The sequence below is a fragment of the Danio rerio genome, chromosome 3 (genome assembly GCF_049306965.1).
Source record: "Danio rerio strain Tuebingen ecotype United States chromosome 3, GRCz12tu, whole genome shotgun sequence".
Lineage (NCBI taxonomy): Eukaryota > Metazoa > Chordata > Actinopteri > Cypriniformes > Danionidae > Danio > Danio rerio.
Genome location: NC_133178.1, coordinates 53,463,614 through 53,475,554, shown reverse-complemented (window position 1 = coordinate 53,475,554; position 11,941 = coordinate 53,463,614). Strand labels below are relative to the sequence as shown.

At 42.6% G+C, this 11,941-nt stretch overlaps 1 long non-coding RNA gene across 1 annotated transcript; it reads left to right on the top strand.

The window, feature by feature from the left end:
* Positions 1-1,183: 1,183 nt before the first annotated feature.
* On the top strand, positions 1,184-4,360 carry LOC137490776 (uncharacterized). The gene is made up of 5 exons (XR_011010828.2): positions 1,184-1,239; positions 2,489-2,594; positions 2,717-2,787; positions 3,880-4,064; positions 4,229-4,360. It is a non-coding gene; the product is annotated as an uncharacterized lncRNA (long non-coding RNA).
* Positions 4,361-11,941: the final 7,581 nt, after the last annotated feature.

The window sequence follows — 11,941 nt, the reverse complement described above, 5'->3', positions numbered from 1 at the left end:
GAGTGAGATGCTAATGGTCTAAAACGATTCAATGATCTATGGTTGTCAGGGTTCTGCCACTCTGATCTTGTAAATTCTTGTTTTGGTGGCAGATCTCGGATACTACTCGTGTCTGGTCCTGTTTCTGTCTCTGTGTGCGCGCGCGCCGTCGTGGGTGTACGCAGAGTGTGCGCGCTCCTGCTTGACGCGGCCGCGTGCGCGCTCTGCGCCCCTCAGACGCGTGCGCTCTTGTACTCGTGTTTGTGTTTTCGTCTGTCAGCAGCATGGTGTTTCATTCCCAGCGTCTCAGTCTTGTTGGTTTCGGTTTTGGTCGGCGCTGGGATGAAGCATGCATGCTGCATATGTGAGCGCATGGTGAGTGTTTTCATTCATCGTGTGCTCGTGTCTTGCGTCTTTTGTCAAAGCACATGGCTCGGTGTTTACATTGGTCACGTGCTTTTGTCGTGTGCTTCAGTGTTGTGTTATGTGAGCGCATGGCTTGTATTGTCTCTCTGTGTCATGCGCTCTCCCGTCTATTGTCTAGTCCCACCCTCCTTGTTAACCCATTATTAGTTAATTGTGTTCACCTGTGTGTCAATTTACTTTTTGCTTTATAATCCCCCTCATGTTTTCAGTCCTTTCCCAGATAGCAGGCAGTAATCGGCCCGAGCTCGGCTGCCCTCCGGCGCCTCCGGCTCCGACTCGGCATCGGCGAGTGTTATCCGGGCTGAGTGCGGCCCGCAGCTCGCTCGCGCACATGCGGTTGTGATGCGGCTGTAAAGCACTGGCCCGATTCCGGTCAACCATATGGCAACCGATTAAGGCTGATGGCAACCGATTAAGTTCTTATTTTATCTAGTAATCTGTTAGCTCCACGTTTAATGATAATTTGAGAAAATATTCATGGTACGATAGCAAAAAAAAAAAAAAAAAAAAGAATATTTAGTGTGGATGGTCGCAATGTTTAGACGCAAACAAAACAATATTATTTATAAATAGATTATACATGTCATCTAGAGAAAAACTATGTAAAATTCGCTTATTTTTGAGATAGCACGCTCCTGTGCTGACTGTTTTTGTTTTAAAGCAGAAGTTGGTTTCATAATAAACACATGCGTGACTAAACTCATGATCAACACTCCAATCCAGACGGTGGCGGTAATGCTCCAAAAAGCTGGTTGTCAACCACCATGGCACGAAGATCACAAGAAGAAAAAGTTTGGTTTTTTTAAAGACTTCACATGGATTCCGGTCAGAAAGGTAAGCTTTTTACTGCTTGTGTACTGTATAATTAGCGAATTTAGAGCTTAAAACATTTCCACGGTGTTTGGTTGTAACAGCGTTTAGTAATTTAAAACAGTTTGATACGAAATGTAACTTGCTTTAAGAAACACGAGTGGAGCTAATGTATGCTAACGCTAACAGTTACAAACACGCCTGAAAGTTCATTTTCCTTTAACACAATGTTAGATTGTAACGTGTGTAGTAACTGAAAACTATTTTAATTATTTTAAAGAAACATGAAACGAATTTGTGTGTATGCTAACTTTGCGTTAAAGAAAGTTTCTGTAGACGAATCCATTAACTAACTTGGCAAAACGTGTTTTTATCCTGATTTAACATTATAAAGTACCGTGGATGTTGAAAAAATCATTGTACAGGCGTATACTTATCCAACAGTATTAATTCTGTGATTGTGTAAATAAAAACTAATCGTTTTGGATTAATAAAATATTATTGTTTATCTTGTTTATGCAGTTAGTCAAGAAAAGTGATCGAAACTCGACTGTTTACTATTCTCTTTAAATTATCCAAGAGAAATATATTACTATGCACTTTAATTCATATGTGTTAGCCTATGTGAATCAATTATATCTTTTGTTCAAGCTGTAATGGTCAGTTAATGTAAAACTGAACGTCTTAAAGCAGATTTTGATGTTTTTTTTTTTTTGTTTTTTATGTTATTGACAGTGATAAATTCTGATTTAAATGAATGGGTAACAAAATTTGTTGGTTAAGTCTTATTGTTCTTGTTTAACAAAGGTTAGTGAGATCATTTTGCAGTACATCACGACCAAAGAAGTCAATGGCACACTCTTTTGAACGTGAATAGGCATGTTATAGTTGTGTGCTAAAAGTCCATTATAAGCTGTAAACTGCTGATACATTTTCAACATAGATTGAGCTTTTCAGACATTACATTACTAATTGCTTCACAAACAGCTGAAATGGTTTATTGTTATTGGCTGTTATCATCAACCATTTTTCACAATGGTTGGTTAATCTTCATGGGTACAGAATAATGCATGTGCTTGACCATCTTACAAATCTATGTCTCAGATTCATAAGGCTGTCACTCTGCATGAATCTCCGAATAAATCTTGTGCAACCTTCTGTGTACTGATTATTTACACTATAGGTATTATATGCATTAATTAACTTTGATAGTATTTCAGGATTTGAACTTTTCTTTACGGGAGGTTAACAACAATGTGATGTTTTATTATAGATGCATATGAGGAAGCTCGACTCAAACATCCACACGCAACTGTGATTTCTGACTGGTAGACAGATGAGGACGATGATTGCCTGTCATACATCTCAAGACAGAACAGGTTTGTTTGCAATTATTTTAAACACATACTGTCAACATTGTCATTGATCTATTACAACCTGTGAGTTTTGCCCTGGCACTATACTAAAGTGATGTTTTGTTTTGTAAATGTATTTGATCAAGGGACAGTATAGACGCATCTATACCGTGATGAAGAAAAATTACTTGAAACAAAGAGGCTGGATAAAAGGCAGGTATGAAGATTTTAGAAATCAATGCAGCACCACAAGTACCATCACCATCAATGACTATGGCAGAAATCTTAAGACCACCATCAAGATGCACAGATACTGTACATACCAGTACACCAGGCGTGTCCAAACTACGGCCTGCGGGCCAGGCTTTTTATAAATATCAATAGAATCTGGCCCGCTATACAAAAATGAACTGAATTCAATAAATAACCACCGGGTGTCGCTATTACATGCATTCAATTAAGCAGCAGTTCTTGTTATGATCTATCTATCTATCTATCTATCTATCTATCTGTCTGTCTGTCTGTCTGTCTGTCTGTCTGTCTGTCTGTCTGTCTGTCTGTCTGTCTACACACAGTTGAAGTCTGAATTATTAGCCCCTCATTGATTTATTTCTTCTTTTTTAAATATTTCCCAAATGATGTTGGAGAAAGACTTATGTTTTATTTCGGCTAGAATAAAATGCGGTTTAAAATTTTTTATGAACCATTTTAAGGTCAAAATTATTAGACCCTTAAGTCTTCAGAACAAACCATTGTTATAAAATAACTTGCCTAATTACCTTGACTAGTTAACATGATTAACCTAGTTAAGCCTTTAAATGTCACTTTAAGCTGTATAGAAGTGTCTTAAAAATATCTAGTCAAATATTATTTACTGTCATCATGGCAAAGATAAAATAAATCAGTTATTAGAAATGAGTTACTAAAACTAATATGTTTAGAAATGTGTGGAAAAAAATGTTTAACTCTCCGTTAAACAGAAATTGGGGAAAAAATAAACGGTGGCTAATAATTTAGGGGGCCCATCTGGCCCTCGGCCCAAAAAGTTTGGACACTCCTGCAGTACACCTATGAACATTTACAGTCTTTGTTCTAGTGCAGTTTGAGATCAAGACATAACTTATTGCATCTCGTGATGTCTTTGTAAGAATTGAAGATATCACTAAATTTGTTAAGGTTTAATGCAGCTAGAAAGTAAAGATCAAGTAGAGAATATCAGCAGTGTCTAATCCACTGTTGTATTTACAGAAGTTGTATGAGAATAAGCTACAGGTTGATTTATACTAATCTGTTATTTTTCTTTTTTTAGCACGACTGACTGAAGTTTTAAAATCATGCAACGTCATAAAGCAGCAGCTGGGCCTGATTCTCACAAAACCAAAACAGACGTGATGAAATTCCAGATGTAAACACATTTGACCTTCCTTTGGCCAATTTGATTTGGAAAAGCTTGAAAATCAACTAAAGAAGCAGCCTGAACAAATGAAGAAACTGGTAAGTTCAAGCTCTTGCTAATTTCAAAGTGTTTTAAGTTTATTTGTTTTTTTTTTATTGTTTTTTTTGCTTCGTAGGTAGCCTACTTTTTTCCTAATTTTTTCTTTTTTTTTTTACATTAGTACTTGTTCACTACTAATTATCTGTTTATCTTTTAATCACAGATGGAGTGAGGACAAATGTCTATACCACGCCACTGATAAAGAAGTGGAAAAATGCATTACAAGGTAGCTACAACTTGCCCCTGACAGGGATGGAGGAAGAAAGAAGAGAAAGCTAATGTGTCAAATGTCTATATCACTATTTTGTTTTATTTTTTAAACAACATTTTAAGTGTATTAGGATGTTCCCTGATACTTGAACAATTTGTTTCTTTCATTTGCATTTATATATATATATATGTATATGTATATATATGTGTGTATGTGTGTGTGTGTGTATATATGTATGGTATGTAGTTATGTATGTATGTGTGTGCGCCAAATTCTGAAGAAACATCTTGATACATTTTTAATAAACGTAATACAAATAAAATTATAAATATAAACTTGCACAAGACGTGTATATATATGAAATGTATAATCATCTCACTCATGTCTTGCTGTTTGTGCAATTGATTTTGTTCAAGTTTATTTAAAAATAAGTTTGACTTTATACTTCTGCAATTATTTATATATATATATATATATATATATTTGTTTGTTTATTATTATTATTATTTATTATAATTGTTTTATTAAAAAATGTTTCAAGATGTTTCTTCAGAATTCTGCAGTACTTTTTACAAGTTTGACTTGGATATTTTACGGATTGTCATTGGTATTTTTAAGATGTTTCTTGCTATATCTTAAATTGGTTTCTATATTTAGGTTTATATAAAATTTAGCTGTTTGTACAAATTTTTAATTTAAGTCTATTGGGAAAACAGGGTTGTTTTAAAAACATCTGTGTTTGTGTGTAATTTTTAGATTTTTTGTTTAAATCTTTCTGTGTGTCTTTAATGTGTTGTTTTATTGTTGTTTTTATATTGATATTCTTGTGCACTACAAAATTATTTATAAAATTTTAGTACTATTTTTTTTCTTGCAATTAATAAACGTTTAACATTTATTTATTTTGTCATTTGTCTGATTATTTTCGTTACAGAATGTGTATGCAGTTTGCACTTTATTCAAAGGTTAAACACAGTGCTTACACTTTGTGTTTACATTATAGCCTGTGTTTGCTGTTGTATAAATTCAAATGGTTGTAATACCATATATTAAGTACCAATGTAATACCAAAAGGTTTTATAAAGTGTATAAATACGGAGTCGCGCCAGCTCCGGGCCGCAGCGCACATTACCCTCGCGCCGATTCCGGCGCGGATGCGCAGCGTCGGCTCGCTTACGGCCGCCGCATCTGGCCCGCTTGATTCGGGCCGGAATCGGGCAGTGAGTCCACAGGCATCCGGCCCGAGTCCGGCAGCCGAAGTTGGGCCGAGGGGTAAGTCTTCGGCAGGCGACAATCTAGCCGGAACTGGCCCGAGTGTATTTTGCTATCTGGGTTGTCAGTTCGTCGTCGATATTCCCTCTGTGTTCCTGTTCCAGTCATGTCTTGCCAGCCCAGCCAAGTTTGTCTGTTTTTGATTCATGTTTTCCCCCTCGGGGTAGTTTATTTTGCCTTTTTGTTTTATTTGTACTTCTATTATTAATAAAACCCAATTATTGTTTGCACTTGAGTCCTCGCTCCTTTTCCCCACCACGACCGTGACAGTACGAACTGACCATTAGAGGACTCAGCAACTATGGGTTTATTTCTTCGCCCAGCTCTCTCCCAGAACAAGAAGCTCCAGGATCAATCCCTTGCCAGGAGACTGCAGGAATGTCACCAGAACAGTCGTCCATTTGGTGTGTATGCTCAAGGCCTCCTTGAGGCAGTGTTGGGGCTTGGATTCAATGAGAAGACCCTCATCCATCTCTTCCTGGCAGGATTGGATGAGCCTCTTGATTGGGAGGAGCTGGGTGATTTAAAGGAATGGACTTATTGGGAGGTGGTTGAATACACCTGCCTGAGGAAGGAGAGGGAGATCCTGGAGGGGGAAGGGACCCTTCTCATCACCACCAGCACCACCTCCCAGTCCATGTCCTCCCCCCAAGGGTTAACCCGCACCCAGAAGCGGAGATTGAAGAGGAAGGCCTCTTCAGCCAAGATGGCTCCAGCCCCAGAGCGCCCTCCAGTGTCGGCTCCAGCCCCTGAGCGCCCTCCAGTGTCGGCTCCAGCCCCTGAGCGCCCTCCAGTGTCGGCTCCAGCCCCTGAGCGCCCTCCAGTGTCGGCTCCAGCCCCTGAGCGCCCTCCAGTGTCGGCTCCAGCCCCTGAGCGCCCTCCAGTGTCGGCTCCAGCCCCTGAGCGCCCTCCAGTGTCGGCTCCAGCCCCTGAGCGCCCTCCAGTGTCGGCTCCAGCCCCTGAGCGCCCTCCAGTGTCGGCTCCAGCCCCTGAGCGCCCTCCAGTGTCGGCTCCAGCCCCTGAGCGCCCTCCAGTGTCGGCTCCAGCCCCTGAGCGCCCTCCAGTGTCGGCTCCAGCCCCTGAGCGCCCTCCAGTGTCGGCTCCAGCCCCTGAGCGCCCTCCAGTGTCGGCTCCAGCCCCTGAGCGCCCTCCAGTGTCGGCTCCAGCCCCTGAGCGCCCCCCAGTGTCGGCTCCAGCCCCTGAGCGCCCTCCAGTGTCGGCTCCAGCCCCTGAGCGCCCCCCAGTGTCGGCTCCAGCCCCTGAGCGCCCCCCAGTGTCGGCTCCAGCCCCTGAGCGCCGCTCAGTGCCGGTCCCAGTCTGGCTCCTTGCCCTGCCGGCGCCACCCAGACGTCTTGCCCTGCCGGCTTCAGCCCGGCTCCTTGCCCTGCAGGCGCCACCCAGACGTCTTGCCCTGCCGGCTTCAGCCCGGCTCCTTGCCCTGCCGGCGCCACCCAGACGTCTTGCCCTGCCGGCTTCAGCCCGGCTCCTTGCCCTGCCGGCGCCACCCAGACGTCTTGCCCTGCCGACGCCACCCAGACGTCAAGCCCTGCCGGCCCCAGCCCGGCTCCTTGCCCTGCCGGCACCACCCAGACGTCTTGCCCAGCCGGCTCCAGCCCGGCACCTTGCCCTGCCGGCACCTACCAGACGTCTTTCCCTGCCGGCACCTACCAGACGTCTAGCCCTGCCGGCCCCAGCCCGGCTCCTTGCCCTGCCGGAACCTACCAGACATCTTGCCCTGCCGGCCCCAGCCCGGCTCCTTTCCCTGCCGGCCCCAGCCCGGCTCCTTGCCCTGCCGGCGCACCCCAGACGTCTTGCCCAGCCGGCCCCAGCCCGGCTCCTAGCCCCTCCGGCTCCCCTCTGGTCTTCAGCCCCGCCGGCTCCCCTCTGGTCTTCAGCCCCGCCGGCTCCCCACAGGCCTTCATCCCAGCCGGCTCCCCACAGGCCTTCATCCCCGCCGGCTCCCCACAGGCCTTCATCCCCGCCGGCTCCCCACAGGCCTTCATCCCAGCCGGCTCCCCACAGGCCTTCATCCCAGCCGGCTCCCCACAGGCCTTCATCCCAGCCGGCTCCCCACAGGCCTTCATCCCAGCCGGCTCCCCACAGGCCTTCATCCCAGCCGGCTCCCCACAGGCCTTCATCCCAGCCGGCTCCCCACAGGCCTTCATCCCAGCCGGCTCCCCACAGGCCTTCATCCCAGCCGGCTCCCCACAGGCCTTCATCCCAGCCGGCTCCCCACAGGCCTTCAGCCCTGCCGGCTCCCCAGCTGCGGCCTTCTGTCCAGCCAGCTCCCCTCAGGCCTTCTGTCCAACCGGCTCTTGTCAAGTCGCCTCCAGCCCAACCGGTTCTCTACAGACCTCCTGCCTTGTTTCCCCTCACAGACTCTCCCTGGGTCGTCCCCCCTGCTCCTCCCTGGTGTTCCCCTCTTCCACCCTGGATGGATCCTCCGGCTTCACCCTGGTTCCCTGCCGGGGCTCCCGACCCGCTGAACCCACCCTGGACTGTCCCTCCTGATCCTCCCTGGTTTTGCCCTCCCATCCCTCCCTTGTTTGTCTTGTTGGGTCTGACTTGGCTCCCCTCCCTCCCCCCTTCATGTCTTGCCTGTTCACCTCCCTGTCTTGTGTTTGTTGATGTTGCCTGTTTTGTTGTCTTGTGGTGTTTCTTGTCTGTCTTGTACCTTGTTGGATGTTCCCTTTAGGGACGCCAGGTGGCGTCCCTTTTGGGGGGGGGTAGTGTCAGGGTTCTGCCACTCTGATCTTGTAAATTCTTGTTTTGGTGGCAGATCTCGGATACTACTCGTGTCTGGTCCTGTTTCTGTCTCTGTGTGCGCGCGCGCCGTCGTGGGTGTACGCAGAGTGTGCGCGCTCCTGCTTGACGCGGCCGCGTGCGCGCTCTGCGCCCCTCAGACGCGTGCGCTCTTGTACTCGTGTTTGTGTTTTCGTCTGTCAGCAGCATGGTGTTTCATTCCCAGCGTCTCAGTCTTGTTGGTTTCGGTTTTGGTCGGCGCTGGGATGAAGCATGCATGCTGCATATGTGAGCGCATGGTGAGTGTTTTCATTCATCGTGTGCTCGTGTCTTGCGTCTTTTGTCAAAGCACATGGCTCGGTGTTTACATTGGTCACGTGCTTTTGTCGTGTGCTTCAGTGTTGTGTTATGTGAGCGCATGGCTTGTATTGTCTCTCTGTGTCATGCGCTCTCCCGTCTATTGTCTAGTCCCACCCTCCTTGTTAACCCATTATTAGTTAATTGTGTTCACCTGTGTGTCAATTTACTTTTTGCTTTATAATCCCCCTCATGTTTTCAGTCCTTTGTCAGTTCGTCGTCGATATTCCCTCTGTGTTCCTGTTCCAGTCATGTCTTGCCAGCCCAGCCAAGTTTGTCTGTTTTTGATTCATGTTTTCCCCCTCGGGGTAGTTTATTTTGCCTTTTTGTTTTATTTGTACTTCTATTATTAATAAAACCCAATTATTGTTTGCACTTGAGTCCTCGCTCCTTTTCCCCACCACGACCGTGACAATGGTAAGCTAAGCTAAAAGTGCTCCTGACTAGATATATCGGCTGAATAGATTCCAAAACGGTAAAACACAAATGTTTAACTTTACGGGGGTAAAAATTTGGGCTTTTTAAATGAAGTGTTAAAAATGGGAATGTTTGTAGCGATGATATAAAATAACTTTTTTTTTTTTTTTTTTCCCAAAAATAAACATTTCATAAATAACCTTTTATCAAGAACATTTTGTTTCTGGCTAGAGAAAATTTAATATAATCATAAATGTGTTTTATTTTAGATTTTTTTGTTTTTTAATTGTGCCAACATTCTGTTTTCTCTGAATAAGAAACATAATGTACACACATGCAAATATTAAGAATAGTAATTTCATGCTACAGATTACAGCTCACAGTTGATGGTCAATGTATCCTGGGAAAACAGCCAAATGAGGAAATGACATTTAATTGTGATTAAAAGTCTTCCTTAATGTACTGTCTGTCACACTATTAATCTAATTATGACTATGGCAGATTATGAGTAATAATCTGCTCCATTGGTATCATTTAACATGCTGATAGCTGCATCTTTGGTTATTTGCACCCCCACTATAGTGAAAATAGCACTGTTGTGTGTTTTTTATTTTTTTATTTTTAATTTTTTTTAGATTTATGCCAAAAAAAAAAAAAAAAAACATGCATTCATGATGAAAATGCACAATTTTCTGCATCATTACAGAAACTTGAAAGGATGATGTTCAGAATATGCATGAAATAAAGTGCCTTAATACATTTTCAATTGAATTTTGAAATATATATACACATACATATATTCTAAAATTGTATATATTGTAAAATATTTATTTTGCAGTTATTAGATGATTTCTGGTTGTGAAACCACTTTTTTATCTCACAGAATATTTTTGCTTGGATTTTACTTTTTTTTGTCATAACTATTATTTTAAATTTATTTTTTATTCATCAAAAAATCTACCATCATATCTAAAACCTTTTATTTTCTTTCTTTTTTGATTTGATCCCATCCGAAGCTTGGGGGCATTGATGTTTTGGATGATTTTATGTATATTACGGGTGACACAGTGGCGCAGTAGGTAGTGCAGTCGCCTCACAGCAAGAAGGTCGCTGGGTTGCTGGTTCAAACCTTGGCTCAGAGAGCGTTTCTGTGAGGAGTTCTCCCCTGCATTTGTGTGGGTTTCCTCCGGGTGTTCTGGTTTCCCCCACAGTCCAAAGACATGCGGTAAAGGTGAATTGGGTAGGCTAAATTGTCCATAGTGTGTGTGTGTGTGTTTGTGTTTCGCAAAGATGGGTTGAGGCAAGAAGGGCATGCGCTTCGTAAAAACGTGCTGGCTAAGTTGGCGGTTCATTCCGCTGTGGCAACCCATATATCATTTTCCTCTTATCTTAATTGTAATGTAAAATGCAATGGTACTACTGAATATAAACTAAACGCCTACTACATGCCTAATAACATTTGTAATGTTATATCATTTGTGTAAGCCCCACTTTTTAAGTATATCTCAACAAATCGGAATGAAATTAGAAGGATCATGTGACACACAAGAAAGTTCTCTCTCTCTCTCTCTCTCTCTCTCTCTCTCTCTCTCTCTCTCTCTCTCTCTCTCTCTGTCTCTCTCTCTCTCTCTCTCCCCCTCTTACTAAAAACACAACCTTATGCCACTGATGCTTTAGATTGCGGTGTCATCTTTGCAGAAAGCGCTGATATACAAGTTTACTGTTACCCTGTAGAGTTTAGATAGTGATCTCACTGTGCAAACATGCCTTTCTTCTGCACACACACACACACACACACACACACACACACACACACACACACACACACACACACACACACACACACAAACACACACACACACATGCGCAGGCACACAGAGCCACAGGCCTTCATCTGCAAGAGGATACTCTATGTTAGAGGTGCAACCCCCTGGGCTCTGACTAGGTCTTGAGTGGCACAATGACTAACTATTGTTCCCTCGGAGATCCCTATCAAGTTAACTGCATTTCAAAGAGACACCCAGAGACAAAGGCAAGGCCGCTGATGGGAAGACACCAGCAGAAACACCCCGTTTGCACGCAACAGAGACTGGTTTAAAGGGCTAGCTGTTAAAAATACATCCATCACCATAAAGGTAAATGAACAGGATGTTTGTCTTCAACTGCTTTAATGGTAGAGCAGTCTGAATATAATTGGTAGCATAATAACGGAAAAAAAGTTCAAGTTTAATAATAAGACGATTCTCGTGTGAACAAACAGATGAATACTATGCCCAAATGAATGAATGAATTACCGTATACTGTAAACTTATAAAAATATAAATATTTAATAAAGATAAATTTATCTATATTTATTTCTTAATGTTTATCATAACAAACAAACAAACAAATAAAAATAAAAAAATAAAAAATAAAAAAATAAATAAAAATATTAATAGTCCTCAAAAATAGTCCACTGTAGAAATAAATGTAAAACAGCAACTTCAATATCCTAAATAAATGCAGTCTAAATAAATAAATAAATAAATAAATAAATAAATAAATAAATAAATAAATAAATAAATAAATAATGGTTCCTTTCATAGGATTGATGTTGTAATGTTATTAAAATATAATCAATTGAATAAACTTTGGCATTCAATTAGTAGTTCAAACATAAAACGAGTTCAAACATATACTGGGGTAAAATAAATGTTCATATTTAAAAGACATGGGGGGGGGGGATATAATTTAATGCAGTCATTCTAAGACCCCACTTTATATCATATAGCACTCAGGCAGTGGAGATGTGTGATTTTTAAAGAAAACAAAACTTGCCTGTATTTTAGTCACATTTCTCAAGACTTGATAAAAAAAAAAAAAAAAATTTTTAAATAA